The 20,957-nt window shown below is 38.4% G+C and overlaps 1 protein-coding gene across 1 annotated transcript in view; it reads left to right on the forward strand.

The window, feature by feature from the left end:
- The window catches only part of LOC129731873 (uncharacterized), a 52,136-nt gene that overhangs the window by 13,796 nt on the left and 17,383 nt on the right, over positions 1 to 20,957 (forward strand). The gene's annotated exons all lie outside the window — the stretch shown is intronic.

Consider the following 20,957-nt stretch of genomic DNA (forward strand, 5'->3'; position numbering starts at 1 on the left):
CAGGCAGCACTTAAAGCCCTCCTTTCTGCCACTCTAAACTAGTGTGGGAATGCATCCTGTCGCTCCGAAAGTTAGCTATGAAAAACCAGGTTAACTTCTACTGGGTTCCTGGTCATTGTGGAATCGAAGGAAACGAGAAAGCCGACTTAGTAGCCAGACAAGGGTCATCTACTAACTTTGTTGGCCCAGAACTTTTTCTGTGGAGCGACCATCAAAGCAAACTGGGATGTCATAAGCGGCTGAGGATTAAGATTAAGATTCATAGAACCAAATCGCGAGAAGAGCCTCGTGCTGCTCAGGTTAAATAAGAAAGACTTGAGAACATTCGCAGGTCTTATTACAATGTACTGTCCGAGTAAGTATCATCTCCAGAAGATAGCAAACTTGATGATGATAAATGTCGCCTGTGTGGCATCGAAAGCGAAACTTCAGAACGTCTACTCTGCGAATGCCGAGTGTTAATTCAACGCAGATTGCGTATCTTCGGTAAGGGACACATAGTACCTACCGAAATTTGGAGGGAAAGTCCTGGTGAGGTAATAAACTTCATACGAAGTGCGTTGCCCAACTGAGATAAATGTGCAATGTAGCAAGAACATCAACTCGCCAAATAGTGATGTACCTGCTCGTACGCACTTAGAGTAAGGTGAAGCATACCACAATAGCTCAAACAATGGTCGCAGTGGTTCAGTCTTCTACAAGGGAAAACAGCATTTATATCCGGCCGAGTGGACGCCGTAGACCATGACCTTCTTTGCGTGGGTTACTGTGATGAATCCATTTTCCATCACCAGTCACGAAGCGATGAGCAAAACTCTTTCTTTATTGCCGCTGGAGCAGTTGTTCACAGGCGAAAAAATGATGCTCAACGTCCTTGCTTTTGAATCAAGCTTTGGGACATGCAATCGCTTGGGAATGGCTTGGCAAGTATCGCCTAATACCGAAGCAAGCTGTTCCTGTGTTTGAAATGAATCCTGATCGAGTAAAACCTCCAATTTAGCTTCTTCAAAGGGTTTCGGCGTTCCTCCACACAGACAGTCGTGCCAATCAGTAACACTTTCCACAATTGTCGATTATTTGACATCAAATTAGACATTTTCATACAAATATGATGATAATACAAAGTCCTTGACGTGTAAAAAATGCAAATATGATGATAATACAAAGTCCTTGACGTGTAAAAGCGTTTTGTTAACCATGTGCCTGAACTTGGTTTATCCTAGGTTTATCCGGGTACAATATAGGACGTGTTTATTTTTAAACGCTTGTCTTGTTTTATGGCTGACGAATGAATTAAGAATGCTCCAAAATTACATTATCACAGTGATTTTAAACCGGATTTTCACCACAATTGATCATTATTTTGTTAACCATACAAACCTTTTGTGTGACGTACAAAATAATAATCAATTTTGGTGAAAGTATATACAATTGAACATAAACATAAAATTTAACGCCTTCGCGGTTTTAGCGATGCACTTTATTATTCTCCTGGAATTTCACTGTCACTACTGATTTTTATGAGTCAGATTGCTGGTGCCACCTATAGAAAAATAGACATAACTTAGCTTAGAGGAGGGAGCGGCAAGTTTACAGTGTAGTTTTTGAGAATTCCGGTTATTCGATGTTAACGGATTTTCACGGATATCATTTTATTCTCATTCCGTTTTAGAAAATTTACAACTTTCATTAAAAAAGATCTAACGTCTTAAACGAAACGGTTTCTATATTAAAATAAAAAAAAATGACCGGAAAGTTGTAGACAGTAATTTCCACAGTTTCTTTCCAAAAAGATAGTATGTACTGAAGGAACAAAAAAAATGGAAGAAGCACAACTTTTTGGATACTTGATTTTTTACTATGAAATTTAACTAAACTGACAGTTGGTTGAATTTGAAGAAATAAAAAATAGAGAAATAAAATTCTTTTCTACCTGCTTTCGAAGCCTTGAGCCTCTTCTATAAAACCAAACTATAATCGCGTTATCGAGATACATGGGGTTATTTTGAACTGATCTCATTCTTAACCGTTACGATAAGTCTCCTTTATAGTCAATAAGGGAATAAATAAGTTTGTTGTAAAATTAAATCCTATTTCAATAGACCATCAAAACGATACCTGAAACTACCCTCGAACCAAAACTTCTCGTCAATTATAATTATTCATAATTATCAATTAATTTTTCACAATTTCAACCTTATGTTAATTTTTGAACTTTTCAGAGAGTTCAGGAACAACTTGTTACCACCATATACTTAAGCAATCAAGTTTTACCGCATTTGCAGAAGCGCGAGTTCAAATGACTTCCCTGCGGGACATTAAGTTTCTCATTCGTGACCAATGTTTTTGTATACATAATTATAAAAAAAACTCAGTCTCCCACTGTTCTACGACCATGTACGCGAAGCTTCATACAGGCAAAAGGACCCTTAAACCCGCAGCATCGTGAAACTTTGTGCTTTAAAAATTACGGTTATTTAAAGTTCATTAACATAGCAATTAATACCGCTATTAACACACGACAATTTCATTTCCATACTGTCTGCGTTGAGTACGGCACTTAGCATGGGTAACTGCTTTGCACGCCTCACTCGTCACTTGTGGGACCTACAATAAATCTATGAAAACTGCATCTAGATGAAGGCAAAGCTTTTTTTGTTGTGGGTCAAAACACTTTTCTTTACACGAACGATCACTATCACTTTCAATGTCGATCGCTCAATGTGTAAATAGGACATCCCTGGAGCAGGCCTCCAGGCCGAGAAAATGAGCGAAATGTAAGGCTAGCTTAGCTTAGCGCAGAACATGTTTCGCCCGTTACAGGGAGTTTAGCCTTGCCGACGACGTGCAAAAAGTAGAACGATAAATTGCAACAAAGCAACAGAGAAAGAGGCAAAAAACGGAGCACTTGCTCACACATATGTAGCTAAGGTAATTAAACGCTTGTTAACGTTGTGCATCTCGGCGCGGCTGACCGTTCGTTCGGGAGGACCGTACTTACAATGTGGACTCTAAGTCGACTATCACCCGCCCGGTGCCCACTTGTCCTCATTTTTATTTTCTTGTTCGTAGACACTGAACGGCGTTCACGAACCACCCAATCAAAAGACGGTGGAAAGCGGGCGGGATTCGGTTTCAATCGAACGGGTTCCCTAATGATTGTTTATGTACGGTTTTGTAGCTCTATGCTCGAATCTGTTCGTTTTTTATTGGTCAAACAAGCGGTGAGGGACACCCCCCCCCCCCCGAAAAACCGATTATCTGGTTTGAAGATTTGTACGTTTACCACTAATTTAGTTGTTCGTTAATGACGGTGATCTATGGCACTTATAATTAGTTACTTTAAAACTCATAAAACCTGGAACTCGTTTTTAATCTAAAACTTGCTCCTGACAACCAGCATCTAAATTAGAATTAAAATCACCTTAAAGCGCTTTTGAAAACTAGAACAGAACTGTAAAATATTTTAAATTATTACACCACCATCGTGTGTGTCAAATTTCTCGGCACAATATTCCGTTAGAACTGGAAACCGCAATCGACTTTGCCACACATCTTCAACGCAAATTTTTCTCGATTTGCATTTCGCAATAAACCTACGGGTATGGAAAGTGGGTCGCCAGCATCCCCGGGATAAATACCTTCAAAATAACAATGCGGGTGCTTTCCAAATGTACAACACCAACAGTTGCAGTTTTGTGTCGAAAATTTGCAAATCAGGCGCCTTCCGTCGGGAATGACATGATAATTATACGGGAGAAACGAAAACTGACCACAGGTGCTGCCGCAATTAAAACTGTTTGAAGAGTTGACGTAGACTGGTATTCTTCTCGTTCATTTTCACAGTGGACCACAACGTCAGCTTTACACAATTTGTTTCACTACCGGTTTCTAATAAAGTGTTCTAATTTATTTTCTACGGAAAAATATTTCCAAGCTCGAAAGGTATTGTCCATTCCAAAGCGATGAAAATTAAAATGTTAGACCCACCGTCCTCCACAAACATGGCCAGACAGTTAGCATAATATTTGCCGTCAGCAAATGGGCAGCATCCAGCAGCAAATCTGCAAATTCTTTCGTCTTCGAGCTCCCGCTGAAGCCGAAGCCGAAGACCTCGGCAATGCTTTCTATCGCACCAATAAAACTGGTTCCTGGCCTTTCGTTTGCTTAATCCGTTTGTGTGAAAAAATGCGAACTTGTTCATGACATTCGCGGGTTTGGACGGTCGTTCGCATTTCGAACTGCTGCCAGTTGAATGACCCAAAACCACACCCTCCACCCGCCAGTGTGTTGTACTGGGGTAAATGGTCTGAGTGTAAACTAAATCTTACTGCTATCCGATGTTTTCGTATAGATTCGCTTCTTTACCCTAAGCTGCAAAGACTAATGTACATACTTTTATTCTCTCTTTGCGTATTGTGTTGCAAATCCCGCACGGTACTGCCGTCGGCTCCGCCTGGTGCCACCTCCGGTGACAGCTGGGACAGTGTATTCATTGATCGCGACGGTGGATGGCCAGCGAACGCCACAAAACCTGCAATGCCTTCGCGCACTGGATCTACAGCGCTCTATTCAAGTAGGTTAGTGGGGAGCACTCTAGCAGCTCAGTGCCTCGCGTTCGTTGCTAGAAACGGTGACCGCACTGTCGGGTGGTGGTGTGCTGCGCACAATTGGATTAATCAACAAGTTGTACGAGTGCGATGAAATCGAATTTGCAACGGTTCTCAGATACGCCGGAGCGCGCGCCGGCCACAGCGACCCAAAAGACCGATCGTTCGCTCTCCGCTGGTTAGCACAATCAGACCACAACTAAGACGGAAAATGTCACTGCGTATCGCCGCTTTGGTTGAATACGGGAACCACAGATTTGAGTAGAAAGCTCACTAGCGAACGGAAGAAATGGTTTCTATTGTTCAACTGACAATGGTTAAATTCATTACCGCAGTCAGTTTTGCGAGGCGTTAAATGAATACATTAATTGAATTGTCTACATTAATGAGGAATTTCACTGCATATTCCTACAGTAAGAGATTAACACTTTAAATGTTTTATTATAATGTATGAAAAAGCTCCCATTTGTCAGGTAGAAAACATAACCTAAAATAAAATTAAAAAAAAAATCAAGAAAAAATTGTCTATTGCAAATGACACAAATGAGAAATTAGATGTAAACGATGAATTTACGACGACACTCCCAGCTTGCTTGCGACATCTCGGATGGAAAGGATTCCGCTTGAAACTACTGCCACTCTTGTTATCGTTGTTACAGACTTTGGATTTTGATTTCCTAACACTTTTATTACGTTGTTGACAGCTGATTTGGCCACATTCAACAATTTTGCCAACTTGGCGTGAGAGTTGCTCGGATTTTCGAGGTTATTTTGAAACGCGGTAATTCTTTACTTTTTTTCCGCTGTAAGCTCGCTGCTGGGTCTTTTTGAATGGTTTTACCACACGGGACACAGGTCCCCGCCCATATTTTATTTTGTAAGTACTTCTTGCTCGAGAGCCATCTCGATAACCACTTGACAGATTGTAACGAAATTTTGCACATGTGAACATTACACTCTAAACTAGTTTTACCCAATCAATTTTACTTGTACTATGAAAATTCCCAAAAGAAGACGTTGCGTTTTTTTTCGAGTACAAACTTCATTAAAGAATATTGTTAGTTAAATTTCCTGTTGTGGAACGCTCAGAAACCGCAAGTAGCAAATTTAAAAAGGTTCTTCTTTACGCTGAAAAGTCACGGATTCAAAACATCATTATTTTTGATTGATGTAAATATCTCGTACTTTGCGCTTCACTCCTTTCATTAGATTTTGTACGATCTCCTTGGGTATCATTCTGGTAGCTCTAGTCCAGATTTGGTGAAAATGTTTGTCATCTTTGACATCTTGTTTCTTTTCGGAAAGTGTCCGCTTCACCAGGCCTAATAACTTTCGATTGGGCGCAGCTGTAGACAGTAAGGAGGATAGGCGGTATTAAAATAGTGACATGCTGCAAAATAAAACCAAAACATAGAATTAACATCATGGATCTTCAAGAAAGGCAACAATCGTTTTTGTAGACACTTTCTTGTTGATTGTGCCCACCACGATGCATCTTCTGCTTTTTTGATTTTTGACCAAATCCTGGTGACATTTCTACTTTTCAAACCACAGTTCGGATAGAGAGGTTCGGTTTCCTTTCTAAAATCTTGTTCACCTTCCTGTCCATATAACTATCCGCACGATCAATATTTTTGTTATTTTATAGTTTCCTTCCGACACTGATATGTTCAAAAAACCTTTTCAACACGTCTTAGACCGTGGCTTTGAGAACAGTACGCTTTTTAGCGAGAGTCGTATATGGAGAGGTGAAGACTAGTACAAGATGCGTTCTCGCAAGTCTTTTTCGTTCGTCAACATTTTGAGCACTGTTTTCGAAATGTCAGAACAAATCAAAGTGGGCGAAGGTATAGACTCCCAGCTATGTTTCAGTGAAGAGAGTCGCTCGTAGCTTGAATATTGCAAGGGTCCTACACTGATTTGGTATCTCCAGATTATTGCGGATACAAACCTAAACAAAACGAAATATCGATGCGTTTTATTTGAGGATTTATTGTGGCGTCATACACTTTCGGTTATTTGAAAATGTCTGCTTTTGTGTCAAATAATCATCAGCGGGAATTGTTTTTTCTTTTCTTTAAAAAAACGGCGGCTGAAGTACAGGTAAAAAACGTTTACGGAAATGCTTCTCTAAACGAAACATTGCACAATGGTCCAGAAACCAAATTGAGGGGAAAATTTGGGTCTAGAGTTTTGTTAAACTTGAGTAAATTCAATTTAAAAACATGACAAAAATTTCAATAATTTCATGTATTATGCATATAATTTTTTTCTTAAAACTAGAAGTAATTACCTTTAATTTGGTTTAAAAAGATCGAGAATCCATAATTTAGTTCAAAAGTTATAAATTTTTGGACATAAAATACATCTAATACAGCCATTTTTTAAGGTCACCCCATTTCGGAATTGCTCACGCAAAGTGCTTCAATTATGCCCAAAATTGCAGGGATGGATCTATGTTGAAAATAATCAAACCCGTATTTTTTCTTTGGGTCGTTAGGGGGACTAGCTCCGAAATAGGGTGACCATTAAAAACGGCTTTATTCGATGTATTTTGTTTTCAAAAATTTATAACTTTTGAACCAGTTTATCGATTCTCGATCTTTTTGGATCAAATTAAAGGTAATTACTTCTAGTTTTAAGCAAAAAATGTCAAAAAATAAATCTGTGTGCTTTTGTATGCATAATACATGAAATTACTGAATTTTTTGTCATGTTTTAAAATTGAATTTACTCCAATTTAAACAATAACATATATCTTAAAATTTCTCTATTTATGAAGTCGAATGTGCCCTTTAAATTGAGAGCAAGTGTTATTTTTTTGTTTGCCTCAATAATAATGATAAGCAAATGAAAAACCTATATTTTTGGTGAAAAACAATAATAACTTTGAGTAGAATTGAGATATTCACGATGTCAGCATTGCAAATTGTTTCTCTTGAAAAACCTTAAAAGTCGTTCTAAGACAGTTTTAAGGTAAAAATTCAAAAAAAAGTTATAACGCAAAACGTGTTTTTTCAATATCGGTTGTTTTCAATGATAGAGGAAATTTTTTCTACAAAGTTAAGTAACTGGTTAATAGAGCTATAACATTGTAGAACAACTTTTTCTTCTATCTATTAGGGTAAAATAGTTAGATACTTGATTCCGTAGAAAATTTGCATCCCCTCATTTTTTGATAATTTTTCAATAAGCGCTTTATCATTTGTAACAACTTTGTAGAGGAAAGTTTTTCTCTTAAATATTGTTATAAAGCTCCTTCGCTTTCTCGAGAGTATACGGTATTGGACATAAACAAATGTTTAAACATGTTGGATGGTTTACGCGCGCGTCGCTTCTGATCAAACGAGCCCTCCCCTATTAACAAAAACCTCGTTCCTGTGACGTTCGTGGAGATGCAGAGGTTAACAGTTCTCCAAATAGCAAGAGTCACAATCCCTCTTCCCACCTGATTGCAAGGACGTGGCTGGCGTCGTTATTGATCCTTCAAAGTATTGGGTCGCTAAAACTTGTACAATAAGAATGATCGGTCACTCCCAACCCACTTGATTCACTGTGCAATTTTACTGATTCGGATCAATCACGGAGTGCAACCATTGATAAGTGCAGTCAGTCAAGCTAAGACCCTAATTTCACCCTAAATTTGGTTTCTCGACCATTGTGCATTGTGCCGTGATTGGTTGAAGGAACTGCTTGATTAGAAACCATGCCCAACGCAGGAACAGCTTGCTTCAGTATCAGAAGTTACCCACCAAGCCATTTTCAAGCGATTGCATGCGTTGAAAATGTTTCGAAAACAAAGAACCCATCCTTATGATTTGAAGCCAATAGACGTTGAGCGTCGTTTTATCTCCTGTGAACAACAGCTCTAGTGGCAAAAAAGGTAGGGTTTCCTTCATCACACTGTTACGGGTGATCAGAAATGGAATCATTACAGCAATCCAAAGAAAAGAAAGTCATGGGAACTACCCGGTTATGCTGCTACGCCGTCATCTCGGCCGAATATACACGTTGAGAATGTTATGCTGCCCAACTAGGATGGTATCGATTTCAATAGTTGCGAATAAACCGAACACGCGAAAAATAGTCAAAATACAAAAAGCAGAGGCACGAAAAAGTGATTTTACTACATGACAACGCTCGGCATCACACCACCAAAGTCTTTAAAACTTGTATAGAACCACTAGAATTACGGTTCAGTCCTGACCAATCGGCGTTGACCCTTAATCTGGATTTTGGAAATAAGTTTAAATAGAGGTTCAAATTAATCGGCATCTCTATTATAATGTATTAGCACCAGCGCGTTTTGGAAAAGGAACAAAATTTACCCAAAGCAAACTGCTATTTATCTGAGAGGAAATTGGGAATCTTTGGCTTTGCTCGTACTGGCACAGAAAAAAACTGCTTCAATCTTTCGCTGATATGGACCATTAGTGCCTTGTTGGTCAAACATTACGTTTAACTTTCGGACGTTTGAAAGCTGTGGTTTTTTCGCGTTTTAAGAAATCAAAACGTAAAGAACATATATTTCAGGTAGAGTAAGGGAGCCTGAACATTCAACAATGATGAGTACAGGCAATAATTATGGAATGAAACTATAGGAAGACGTCACTCACAATACACTGGGGTCTTTTTTTATGCGGTTGATGTACCGCGTTTAAATGATTAGATTAGATTTACTTATACATACCAAACTTATTTGATACCGCGGCATCACACCACCAAAGTCTTTAAAACTTGTACAGAACCACTAGAATGGAAAGTCATACCTCACCCGCTCCGTATCGCCAGCCGATTATTACTTGTGTCGTTCGATCAGCAGATCTGCTCATATGAAAACATTAAAAAATGGCTTGATTCGTGGATAGCCTTAAAATACGAACACTTTTATCATAACGGTATTAGAGCTCTGTCAAAAAGATGGGCAAAGTTGTAAGTAACTATTTTTCAAAACAACGTTACATTTTTATTAAAAAACAGCCAGAATTTAGTTGTGCACCCAATACCCGAATACACTACTTGTATTGCAACTCCCAGTTATAACCAAAAATGGGCAGATTTATGTTACTCTAACTCATGATTCTGACAACTTAGAGAGTTGGGGTCTTCAGAAAAATTGTTCAACAGGTCAAGGACCAACCAATTAGAGAGTTGAGATCTCTCGTGAATCTAACCTATTAGAAAGTTGCGGTCTCCAGTGAAGTTATTCAGAAGACCAATGGCTTTTATTTGGATCATATTTTGATTTGAATTTCATATATTTAAAAAATAATTATTTTCGTGAATTCAATCACATAAAAAGTTGTGGAACTAAGCAAAGTTGTTCAAGGTGACAAGGATTTCTTGGGGTTGAAATACAGTTAAGTACGGAATTCAGCCGCTACGTTAGTGTGTATATAGCGAATCCAACTATCTAGAAAGCTGCGGTCTTTGGAAAAGTTGTTCGGAAGGGGATTCTTGTTGGCTGGTCTACCCATCTTACCCGCTGCGTCCCTGGTCGTCTTCTTCCTACCGGATTCGAGGCAAACACCATCTTCGCAGGGTAGTTGTCCGGCATTCTTCGAAGCTCAGTGAACTAAATTTAAAACGTTTACAGTTTTTTAAAATGATGATCAGGTTTGTCGTTTCTCTTCAGAGAATTATTAGCGTGTAGGGTAATATTTTCCCCTGCGGAAAACACTGCTCTAGCACTGGTGAGCTAATCGACGCACGTGTTTCAAGAGAGCAGCGGATCATGTGTATCTGAGTAGCTTGCAAAAAAACACCGAATCTAAAATATCTCTCCTGAGAGAAAATTAATTGAGGTGAGCTTACTCACACGAAAGAACATTACGCACAATAACTACACACCAGAGCTGACTGCAATACTTTTACAGTGCCTCTGTTGTAAATATATCAAAAAATGAGAGAATCTGGGTAGGAAAGTAGATTGCGTTTGCTTTGCATCTTGAAACTGAAAAAAAAGGCGCCACTTCGCATCAATTTCTTTACAAGAAAACTCGAGTTGACTCTTTTGCATTATCTCAGCGGTGTGTATTACGGTGTACTTCTGTGTATTCTCACTAGAGTGATTCACCACTCTTGTTTCGTTGTGGTGTAAGCAGTGTGTGAGTTATTTTTTTCTGCGAGGCAGAAGCAAAGCACAAAGCAGAAGAAAGAAGTGTGGTGTAAAAAGAATACTACATGCAGCGTGAGTTCTGACTAACTTGGAATAAAGATTGAAATTATTTTACTGGTGACTCGTGTTGAATCTGGCCCTATAGTTTTACCGGTAATTTCCAGTGGTCAATAAGACCTTCTCCAATCGATTCAGCGGAAAATTTCGTTTGATTTTACGTAACGCATGACTTCTGCGTCTGTTAGAAGGACGAGATATTTAGTCTTGATTTTGTTAACTTTTCTCTACTTAGCATTGATTTGTGTGCGTTCATTCTAAAAGATTGCTTATATTAGAGCAGGATACAAAATGTAGCATCAGACTGCATTATAAACGCAAAAAACGTGTTTGCAAAAATTAAGACCGCGTTTCTAACATAGATTGCGACGATCCTCGAATGTATAACTATAATAAGTAGATCAAAATACAAAGACTTGCGAACACACTAGCATCACGTAGTGGCACAATTCTGCACTAAACCAACCATCCAGCAGCCCTTGGCCTTTTGAACAAATTTTCTTAAGACCGCAACTTTCTAGGAGCTAAGAGTCGTGAGATAACTCAAGGTTATAACTTTTTTACGGCTTTAGAATTTGGAAATAGTTTTTTCAAAGAACTCGAGGATTTAAATCCGTTTGATTTGCAGTTGTACAGTTGTTGACGATCAGTGATGTGTTTTTGTAGTTCCTTCATGATATTGCTTGAAGCCAGTTATGCACTCTATAATAAAATAGAAATTTGTTAAATAGATATCGATAATAGGTCCTGCAAAGCTTTGCTGGCCTATTATCGGCGCTGACCGGGACAAAGTCAGTGAACGCGAGTCGGATTCGAAAAGTGGCTTTCTCGATCCTCATCGAGCAACCACACGGATTAATATTAATGTTTGTTCAACGCCCCCCAAAAGAAGAAAACCCCCAAAATTCGGCTGGGAAAATGAGTCCGCTTGCACCCGCTGGAGTTCGTTCGCTTGCTGTCGCCATTCGTGGCCATCGAAGTTTTTTTTTCTGCTTTACTCTCTCCTCCACGCTCATATCTCTCGAATATGTTAATAAGTCAAGCAAGAAGAAATGCACAGATTTTTGCGCTTTCGTTTGGCCGTTTGCAAAGTCAAGTTCATCAACCAGGTCGATGCAATCCATCCAGCCTATCTACTCGTTTTTGCTTCACAGCAGAGCATGAGCAACATTGAAAACTATTTTCATGTAATTGGTGGCTTAGTATAATGGTTTCGCGAACAAACTGACGTACGGGCGGACAGGTTGGAGGCAACCACGCCGTGAAGTGGCTGCTTCAAGGTAAACCGGTAGGAAATTGGTTGATGATGGGAATAATTGCGCACCAACATTCGATGTTGTATGATTAGTTTTCTTTCTCTAGGGCGTTCGAATAAGGAAGGAATCGCTCTGGTTTGATGCGGGATTTTACTGGCGATCGAATCAGAACCGAAGGAAGCTGAAGTTCAGCTACCTTTTCTTTCTGTCCATGATTGGATTATTCTAACTGTTTCGAGAGCATTACGGTTCAGTCCTGGGCAATCGGCGTTGACCCTTAATCTGGATTTTGGAAATAAGTTTAAATAGAGGTTCAAATGAATCGGCATCTCTATTATGATGTGTTAGCACCAGCGCATTTTGAAAAAGGAAGGAAATTTACCCGAAGCATACTGCTATTTATCTGAGAGCAAATTGGGAATCATTGGCTTTACTCGTACTGGCACAGAAAAAAACTGCTTCAATCTTTCGCTGATATGGACCATTAGTGGCTTGTTGTTCAAACATTACGGGAGATGCGTTTTAGTCGGAGCTGTGCTGGATGAACCGGTTTTTTTTCTTTCGTTTCAGTTCAGAAAGAGGCGTTTAACTTTCGGACGTTTAAAAGCTGTTCGCGTTTTAAGAAATCAAAACGTAAAGAACAGATGTTTCAGCTAGAGTAGTGAAGCCCGAACATTCAAAAATGATGAGTACGGGCAATAAACTATAGGAAGACGCCACTCACAATATTTTATTCAGTCTCTTGTGTAAATAGGCACACGTGATCGTAATGTTTGTTTTACGTTTTATTACAAAACTGTTCATTTTCTTCTTTCTAATTGGTGTTCTCAATTCCAAGATACTAAAACAATTTTACCACGCAGATTTAGTTGCATTGCCAATTGTGCCCGCCTCACCTGTTTGTATAGAGAGAAGGAACTCTTTTCAAATGACCGCTCAGTCAGCAGCAGGAACAGCAAGGCTTGTATATCCTATCTGTTGTTTGTAGTTTAGTACTGATGTGTGCTCTCTCCTGAAACACGTGCATGTGGAAATCTGTTTTAAATTGTCCGACTTTATTTCTCCCAATCAGTAGTAAAATTCTACACTTTGTTTTGAAATAATCGTAAACAGAACTAAAAGCGCTAAAAGAAAATTAATGGCCGCTTTCTCCAGAACAATAACGAGCTTGAGCTTGAACGACCGCACATTTCGTAGTTGCTGGATCTGAGCTAGTGAAGTGAGCACAATGAACCACTGTAAGATGGCTAATTTGGGATTAATTTACCATCTTCAATGTGCAACAATTCAGTAGCTTCCGCTGTGTATAGAATGACAACAGCGACGGCTACGTCCTTACGGTCGGTTAGGGAAGGAAGGAATGGCAGTAGTGTTACAATCGTTGTTGAGACCGTGAGACCGAATTTACCTCTGCTTCTCTAACGACTATAACGGAGATTGCTGCAACACCCACCCATTCGATCACAGCCTTTCATAGTAGATGGACCACCAATGTCAATGTGTTTAATGTTTCATATTTTTGGAGGTTCCCTACACTCTCAACAACCTTTTCCTAAAGTTTCATGAGAATCGGTTAATATACCGATTTTTGGCAGCTCTTCAAATGTTGTCAGGCAATTCCGATTATTTGTATTTACGAAAATCACCCTTTCAAGCTTAACTTTAAATAACTGTTACTCCCTTAATTTTGATCTGATTTTGGATCAATAAGTTTAATTTTGAAAGAAAATTGATGTATTTTTTTGTCAATTTTTAACGTTTACCAAAAATACAACCAGTTTTTTAATCAAGTTCAAAACATATTGCCGGAAGGCCAAAATATATGCACTTCCGAACTCATGTGCACCGTACAGTCTTGTGAAACAGTTCGGATCGATCGGATAATCAACAGTCTATGAAAAATTTACCATACTTTTCGAATTTTCGTGTCCCAATTTGCATATCGTTGCTCCAAGGGCTGAATAATGGTAAATCCGAAATTCGTGAAAAGGGAATATAACGTAAAGAATATAACGTTATATATATAATATAATATAACGAACGTACTTTGACGTACGATTTCATATTTTTCCTTGAAAGGCCTATCAATTACTTTCAATTTGCACAATCCTAATACAAAAAGGAGCTCCCTAAGGAACAGACAAAAAATACGTGTCTAATGTTTTTTTTTTGCAATCAACGTTTATTTGAAACGGCACAATACAAGTTAATGTTTTACGGAGCCAATTATATCTAGAATTTTACTTCATAAAGTATCTTAAAAACTAAAGACAAATTTTTTATCCTCGCTGCCGACTACGAGTTGAAATTAAATCTAAGATTAAAACTAAAACGCGTTTTAAAATTGGTGATTTGTTGTTGGGGCGTCATGATGTTTTTCAAACAGCCAAAAACAATGAGCAGCTTATTTGTTATGTTCTGCTAAACCAAGACACGTACTGGGTCCAAACGTGTACTTGCGGTTAAGTTGGATGTAGGCGGAAAGGAGTGGAGCTAGACTGGTGCATGGATGGATTTCAGGAAAATGTAGGGCAGGTCAAGGCTCGCCAAGACACCACGAACAGGAACAGCCGGCTGTCTACCCGCGGCCTGCAGGGAAGCTATTAATTTAGACCTGGCGCCACGGTGTTCAGGGCAAGACCAAACCACATGCTCTATGTCGTGATAACCTTCACCACAGGCACAGATACCACCTTCCCCGAGCCCAATACGACGGAGATGCGCGTCAAATCCATAGTGATCGGACATGAGCCGAGACATCATGCAAATGAAGTCTCGACCTACATCCAGTCCTTTGAACCACGGGTTCGTCGATACCTTGGGGATAATGGAATGTAACCACCTTCCCAGTTCCCCCTTGGTCTAAGAATTTTGCCAACTGATGATCGCATTCTGACGTACAAGTGCAAAAAATTCATTATAGGCAATTGGTCTTTCATAAATGTCACCGTTTGTTGCACCCCCCTTAGCCAAAGAGTCCGCTTTCTCATTGCCCGATATCGAGCAGTGAGAAGGGACCCACACTAAGGTAATCTGAAACGTTTTTCGGATAAAGCACTCAGATGTTCCCGTATTTTCCCGAGGAAATACGGAGAGTGCTTAACATCTTTCATCGATCGGAGAGCCTCAATGAAACTGAGACTGTCCGTAAAGATGAAATAATGGTCCGTGGGCATTTTTTCGATAATCCCTAGGGTGTACTGAATTGCAGCTAATTCTGTGACGTAAACAGAAGCAGGATTATCGAGCTTATGGGAGACGGCTAAATTGTTATTCAAGATACCGAAGCCAGTGGACCCATCGAGAAGTGATCCGTCTAATGTTTGTCGACAAAGAATTAGTATAATTATGTTGAGCATGATCTGTACAAAAACGAGTTCAGCACCCTAAAATTGGCATTATATGTCATTTTCAACTCACCTTCAAATTTTTTACGACTTTTGTTAAGAGACCTGCCACTGTTCGCTCTGGTGATAGGAGTTCATTTTTCACAGCGCTTTATTCTGGATTTCCCGTCGGTGTGGGAAGCACCGTCATTTCTGTAATACTGCTGAACATGTTAGGACATGTAAGTAATTCTGTCCGGATTTGGTGCCTTCGCTTTCAGCCTTTTGGGCCCTTTTGTAGGTACTCATTTGCAATAAAATAAAACGAACTTGCCGGTGTCACTGTTATGACACATCAATGACAACTTTGAGCACTTTAATTCAAAAAAAAATTATTTAATTGAAGCAAAAGGTGGACACGAAATTAATGCAACACCTTCAATTAGCTACGACTTTTTTCCTGTACGACAAAAATTACTTAAATTTCGAACTCTCTGTCTTCAAAGTGCATGATGTACATGCTGTGAATTTGACAGTTGTGTGTTTTGTTGCCGCCAATATGGAAGCTAAATAAGTGAAAGGACGAGAAAAAAAAATGTACGCTCACATGGCAAACCCGGAGCATTCCCATCGTGCGTTCAAGGACAAGTTGACGCTGCATCACGAGAATGGAGCAGGAAGAAAACCGGGACCAACATGCAGGAAATGGAAGGGAAGGTCAAAAGATTTTTTACCTGCCAATCCTACACTTCAATACGTGTGGCGGCCAGAAAGCTTGGAGTTTCTAAATCATGCGCCCAGGTCAAGGTAAGATGTGGGTTACATACATAACAAACAATATCGCACGCTCAGCCTTGGGGCTAATAGCGGTCTCGATCAACTAGATTTAGTTGAGAGAATTCGTTATCGATATTGTTTTTGGCACATTTTGTATGTGTAGGATAAGTACAACGATACACCGTGCCCCAGTGCTTAGTCGAGAAAATTTCCAGCTCGAAAAGATCCTCGACTCGATCGGATATCGAACCCGATATCACAACCGTGTGGGAGAGCTAGCCGACCGACATCGCTAACCACAGAGCCACGGGGACCACGGGGGTTATATACATACAAGGTGCAAAAGCTCACGAATCATGATGAACGCTAGCAAACAACTGCAAAACCCGCGCCAGACAGCTTTACACAAACTTGTTTACGGAAAGCAGTTGCTGTGTAATAGACAATGGAACATATGTCAAAGTTGACTTCGAACAACTACCAGAACATTAGTTTTTCATTGGAAAGGATAAATTTGAAGTGGATGATCGTTTCAAGAAGAAGAAAGTGTCCCGATTCGCTGCTAATTACCTAATTTGACAGGCTATCTGCACCTCGAAAAACATCTTCTGCCACTTCTGAGACAGCCTAGTATTTTGGCCAGATCTAGCCTCTTGTCACTATTCGAAAACTGTGTCGGAATGGTATGAGGCGAATTCGGTCAAGTTTGTTCCTAAAGACCTGAATCCGCCAAACTGCCCGGAGCTTCTGCCTATCGAAATGTATTGGGCTATGATGAAACAGGAACTCAGAAAAATTAAGGAGAAAGTGAAGGATGCAAGTGACATGCTCAGGAAATGGAGGAAAATTGAGAAAAAGGTACCGGGTACAACTGTACAGACTTTTATGAGGAACCTCCAAACTCGTCCCCGCCTGATTGTGGCGTTGACATATTTTCAATTGAAGCAGTAAAAATGAGTTTTTGCGCCTCTAATCAAAATTTAAAATTTGACATAACGGTTCCATCAAATAGGATTCAGCATAGGACTGTTTCATTTTGACGACGAAGTGGTACTCTACCTGAAACTATGTTCCTTCTATATTATTTTCGAATGACATTAAGTTAAGAGCTATCAAATTGATAAACCCCAATCGAGGGTATTCCCAAACCTATAACCAAGAAAAAAACATTGACATAAGACAGGCTGTCGTAATTCTTCGCTAAACTTGTGGTCGTGTCTAAAAACAACTTCTTAAACTTTTTCAAATCAGGGTTTTTAATAGACAATTAAGTTGGCTAAAATTTTTCTAAACAAATCAAAGTGAGTACATTTTCGACGTGAAACAGCGTTGGACGCGAAAAAGGTTTTGTTAGAAAAACTTTTTTTCCTTCAAATTCCCCACTTTGATTTGTGCAGAAGAGTTTTAGGCAAACGGTGCTACGGTCAAAAATTGGTCAAATAAAAATTTTTGCTTACACGGTAGAAAAGTTGACCACTTTTTGACCGTAACACTTTTAAGGTTCATTTTTGTTAAATTGTGGGTAATTAGTTTAGCATAGGTTGTCCGGATTTTTTGGGGGAAAACGAGACAAATGGGATTAAAGACCGTGACATCTGAGAAGATAGATTTTTGAAAACTTGCACTTACCAAAACAAATAAACAATCATTCATTGCCCTGTCTCATTACCTTTATCAAATTTATGACATGCTTCCATTCGAGCATTTGCCCATCTTCTTTGAATTCAAAAGTCAAAACGGTTTGGGCAACTTCTCGGATATAGGGGTAAGCGGGGTAAGACCGCCCCCTTAAGCAATTCTGTTTATAGAAAAAAAAGTTGCGGCTGCAAATTCATTTTTTCTTCGCTAAGAGGTTCTTCTATTCAATACCCGCATTTAAAAAATAAGAACTGAAATATTTTTGTTTATTTTCCAGCTTTTTTTTAAATTTTAAAAATTCATTGAAAATGTGCAGATCTTTTTCATGCGGGGTAAGCCCGCCCACCAGCGGGGTAAGATCGCCCACCATTTTTTGAGGATAATCAATATTTTTAGGGCCGAAACGGTTGATTCTATCGGTATAGTGTCTCTGACAAAGTTGTAGATGGTATTTTTTTTCTTTTTAAATAAAATATACACTGTGGAAAATCTGAAAAAAAATTTTTTTCTAACTTTCAACTTATTTTGTTTTCTGATTATTCAAGTTCAAATCAATGTTTAGGTAACTTTTTTGGTTTTCAAAATAAATATATATTTCAGAATTGGGGTTTTTCAAGATATTGAATTCATAATATACCTATCTTTAAGCTAAAAATTAAAACTCATTAAACCTATCTGTATGATTCTTTTGAAGACTTATTATGTATAGAAAAATACTAATAATTATTATTTCTTTTATTTATATTTCAATTTTCTATGTTTTTTTTTTTGAAGAACAAAATTACCAACAACTATACACCAAATAAACCGTCAAAAAAAAATTCTTCACAAAAATTGAGCTCTTCATATTTCTATTACTCCATGATCCAACAACCATAAAATTTTAGCTTACCTTTTGTAGATTTTACAGGCAAAAACATGTTTTTTTCATAAAAATTTGAAAAAAAAAATTATTTTTAATTCTATTTCTATATTTTTCTTTAAATTTTTTTAGAGTGTGTACTTTTTTCGAAAGTCATACGACGTCATACCTATCAAACACACCGTCCTGGCTCTAAAATTATTTTTGTTCATTAACACCATTTTCACACAGGTTTACTTTTTTCAAAAATAGTCTTGTTAAAATATATTACTAGAAAAGCTTAAACCAAATCGAAAATGGTCGATTAACATCGATGTCTTATGTGGCTTGAAGTTGCTTTACTGATCCTGTAAATATTCCCTTTGTAGTGTCGAGGCATTTGGGTCTTGAAGTAAAACAACAAGCAGTTGGATTCGTGGCGGTTTTACCCCTTGTATAGTGGGCGATTTTACCCCCAGTGGAACATTTTCATATTTGACCGAAGAAGTAGTCAAAATTACAAGATTACTCACGGCCTTCGATATTTCCGAAAAAGATAGATTCAGGCAAGACTGAAAAACCTTAAGTCCCGTTGCCGCAAAACAATAGCGCATTGACTGGTTGCCAGCTGAAAGGTTGTTTTTGATTATTTCTGCGACCGTTCGTGCACTATCAAAACAGAAAAACGTGCAAAATGTTATATAATTATACTGTAATAGACACGTTAAAGAAATTTTTCAATTATTTTATAACTTGGTAGTAAAACTACGGTGGGCGGTCTTACCCTGCAGGGCGGTCTTACCCTGTTTACCCCTATTGATAATTATAATCAACGACTGATTAGGTTGATCGTCAATTTATTACTAAAAGGAATATGTACAGAGAGTGTGGGATCTGGTATCAAAATCGTATGATCGAGTGAGTGACCGATTGTGTTATCGGGTTATCGTGTGCGGAGAGTGATCGGCATTGAGCGTGACTAATAATAATGTAGGGCATGGTGACGATAGTCGCCACAACGGTACGTCTGGTCAGTCTAGTTTTACGGGGAGGCAATTTAACTATAATTTGATCTTTTCTTGAAGGATTCGATGGGCATTTTTTTTAAAATCTGGTTACTATTGTTTGGTTGTAGGCAGCGTTGCCAGGTATCCAGATTTAGCTGGATTATCGAGATTTTTGAACATGTATCCAGGTAGCAGCTTTGATGTCCAATTATCCAGATTTTTCATGGATGATCCAGATTTTATCCAGATTTTATTTTCTCTGTTCCGCAAAAAGGTCATCACCTCAATTTTGGCGCGAAATTTTGCAATTTTGTCACCTCAAATTTTGCGTTCCCCAAGACTTTTATTCGAAAAATTAACCTTTCACCCCACGAAATGACTGCCAGATTTTTTCCAGATTTTTATTTTGCCTTTTCCAGATTTTTGAAAAAATGACCTGGCAACGCTGGTTGTAGGTTAAGATGAGGAGAAATATTTGCAAAAAAAAACATCCTTTTTTTCAAACAGTTTTGAAAAGTACAGGAAATGTATTCTAAATGAACAGGAGTATTGCAGGTTCACATTTCAAGAACACTTTATGGAGAAAAATTGGTGAACAATATTTGAAACTAAACTACCAATAGAAAATCTTTCTCTAGAGCAGTTCTCGCTGAAACCAGGCCACTAGATGCTCAAGGTCTTTCGAATTTAATTTAAATGCACATATGTAATTGTTAGAAATAGAGAAAAAATGATTATGCCATTTTTGTTTGATTGAATTTGTTGACCCCTCGGTCACCAGAGGTGAAATAATTTCTGAAAAAGTGGAAATTTTAGCAATGGGTCAGAATTCGTGAAACGGATCACTAAAAATCGCGATGTCTAATTTTTTCAAATAAGTATTAAAAACTTCAAGAGTTTCACTCGGGAAGTTGATTTTCCAATTTTGATTGAATTTGAGTAAATTTACAAGTTGTTATTGTCATTTGAAATTTAGGTCAAAATTGTTTTTAAACAGACATAGCTTTTAAAATATTGCATCGAATTTGATGAAATTTTCACAGCAGATGCATCCTGAGTTGTAGTTTACGAAAATATTTTTTTGAAGAAAAAAATATTTTTTCAATAGTAACTATTTAAAACAATATGTTGAAAATCTATGTTCTGGGGCACTTCAAAATCTGAAAAAAATCACAAGTATTTTTGACGAAATTTCGAAACTGCCCTGAAAATTTCGCGGTGGTGATATTTTTTGATCAAAAGATATGGGCATTCAAAGTAAGTGCCGCAACGCATTTTTCAAGCGAGAAATGCTCCTAAACCAAGTTTTCTTCAGTTCTCATACCTA

Source organism: Wyeomyia smithii, chromosome 3, assembly GCF_029784165.1.
Source record: "Wyeomyia smithii strain HCP4-BCI-WySm-NY-G18 chromosome 3, ASM2978416v1, whole genome shotgun sequence".
NCBI lineage: Eukaryota > Metazoa > Arthropoda > Insecta > Diptera > Culicidae > Wyeomyia > Wyeomyia smithii.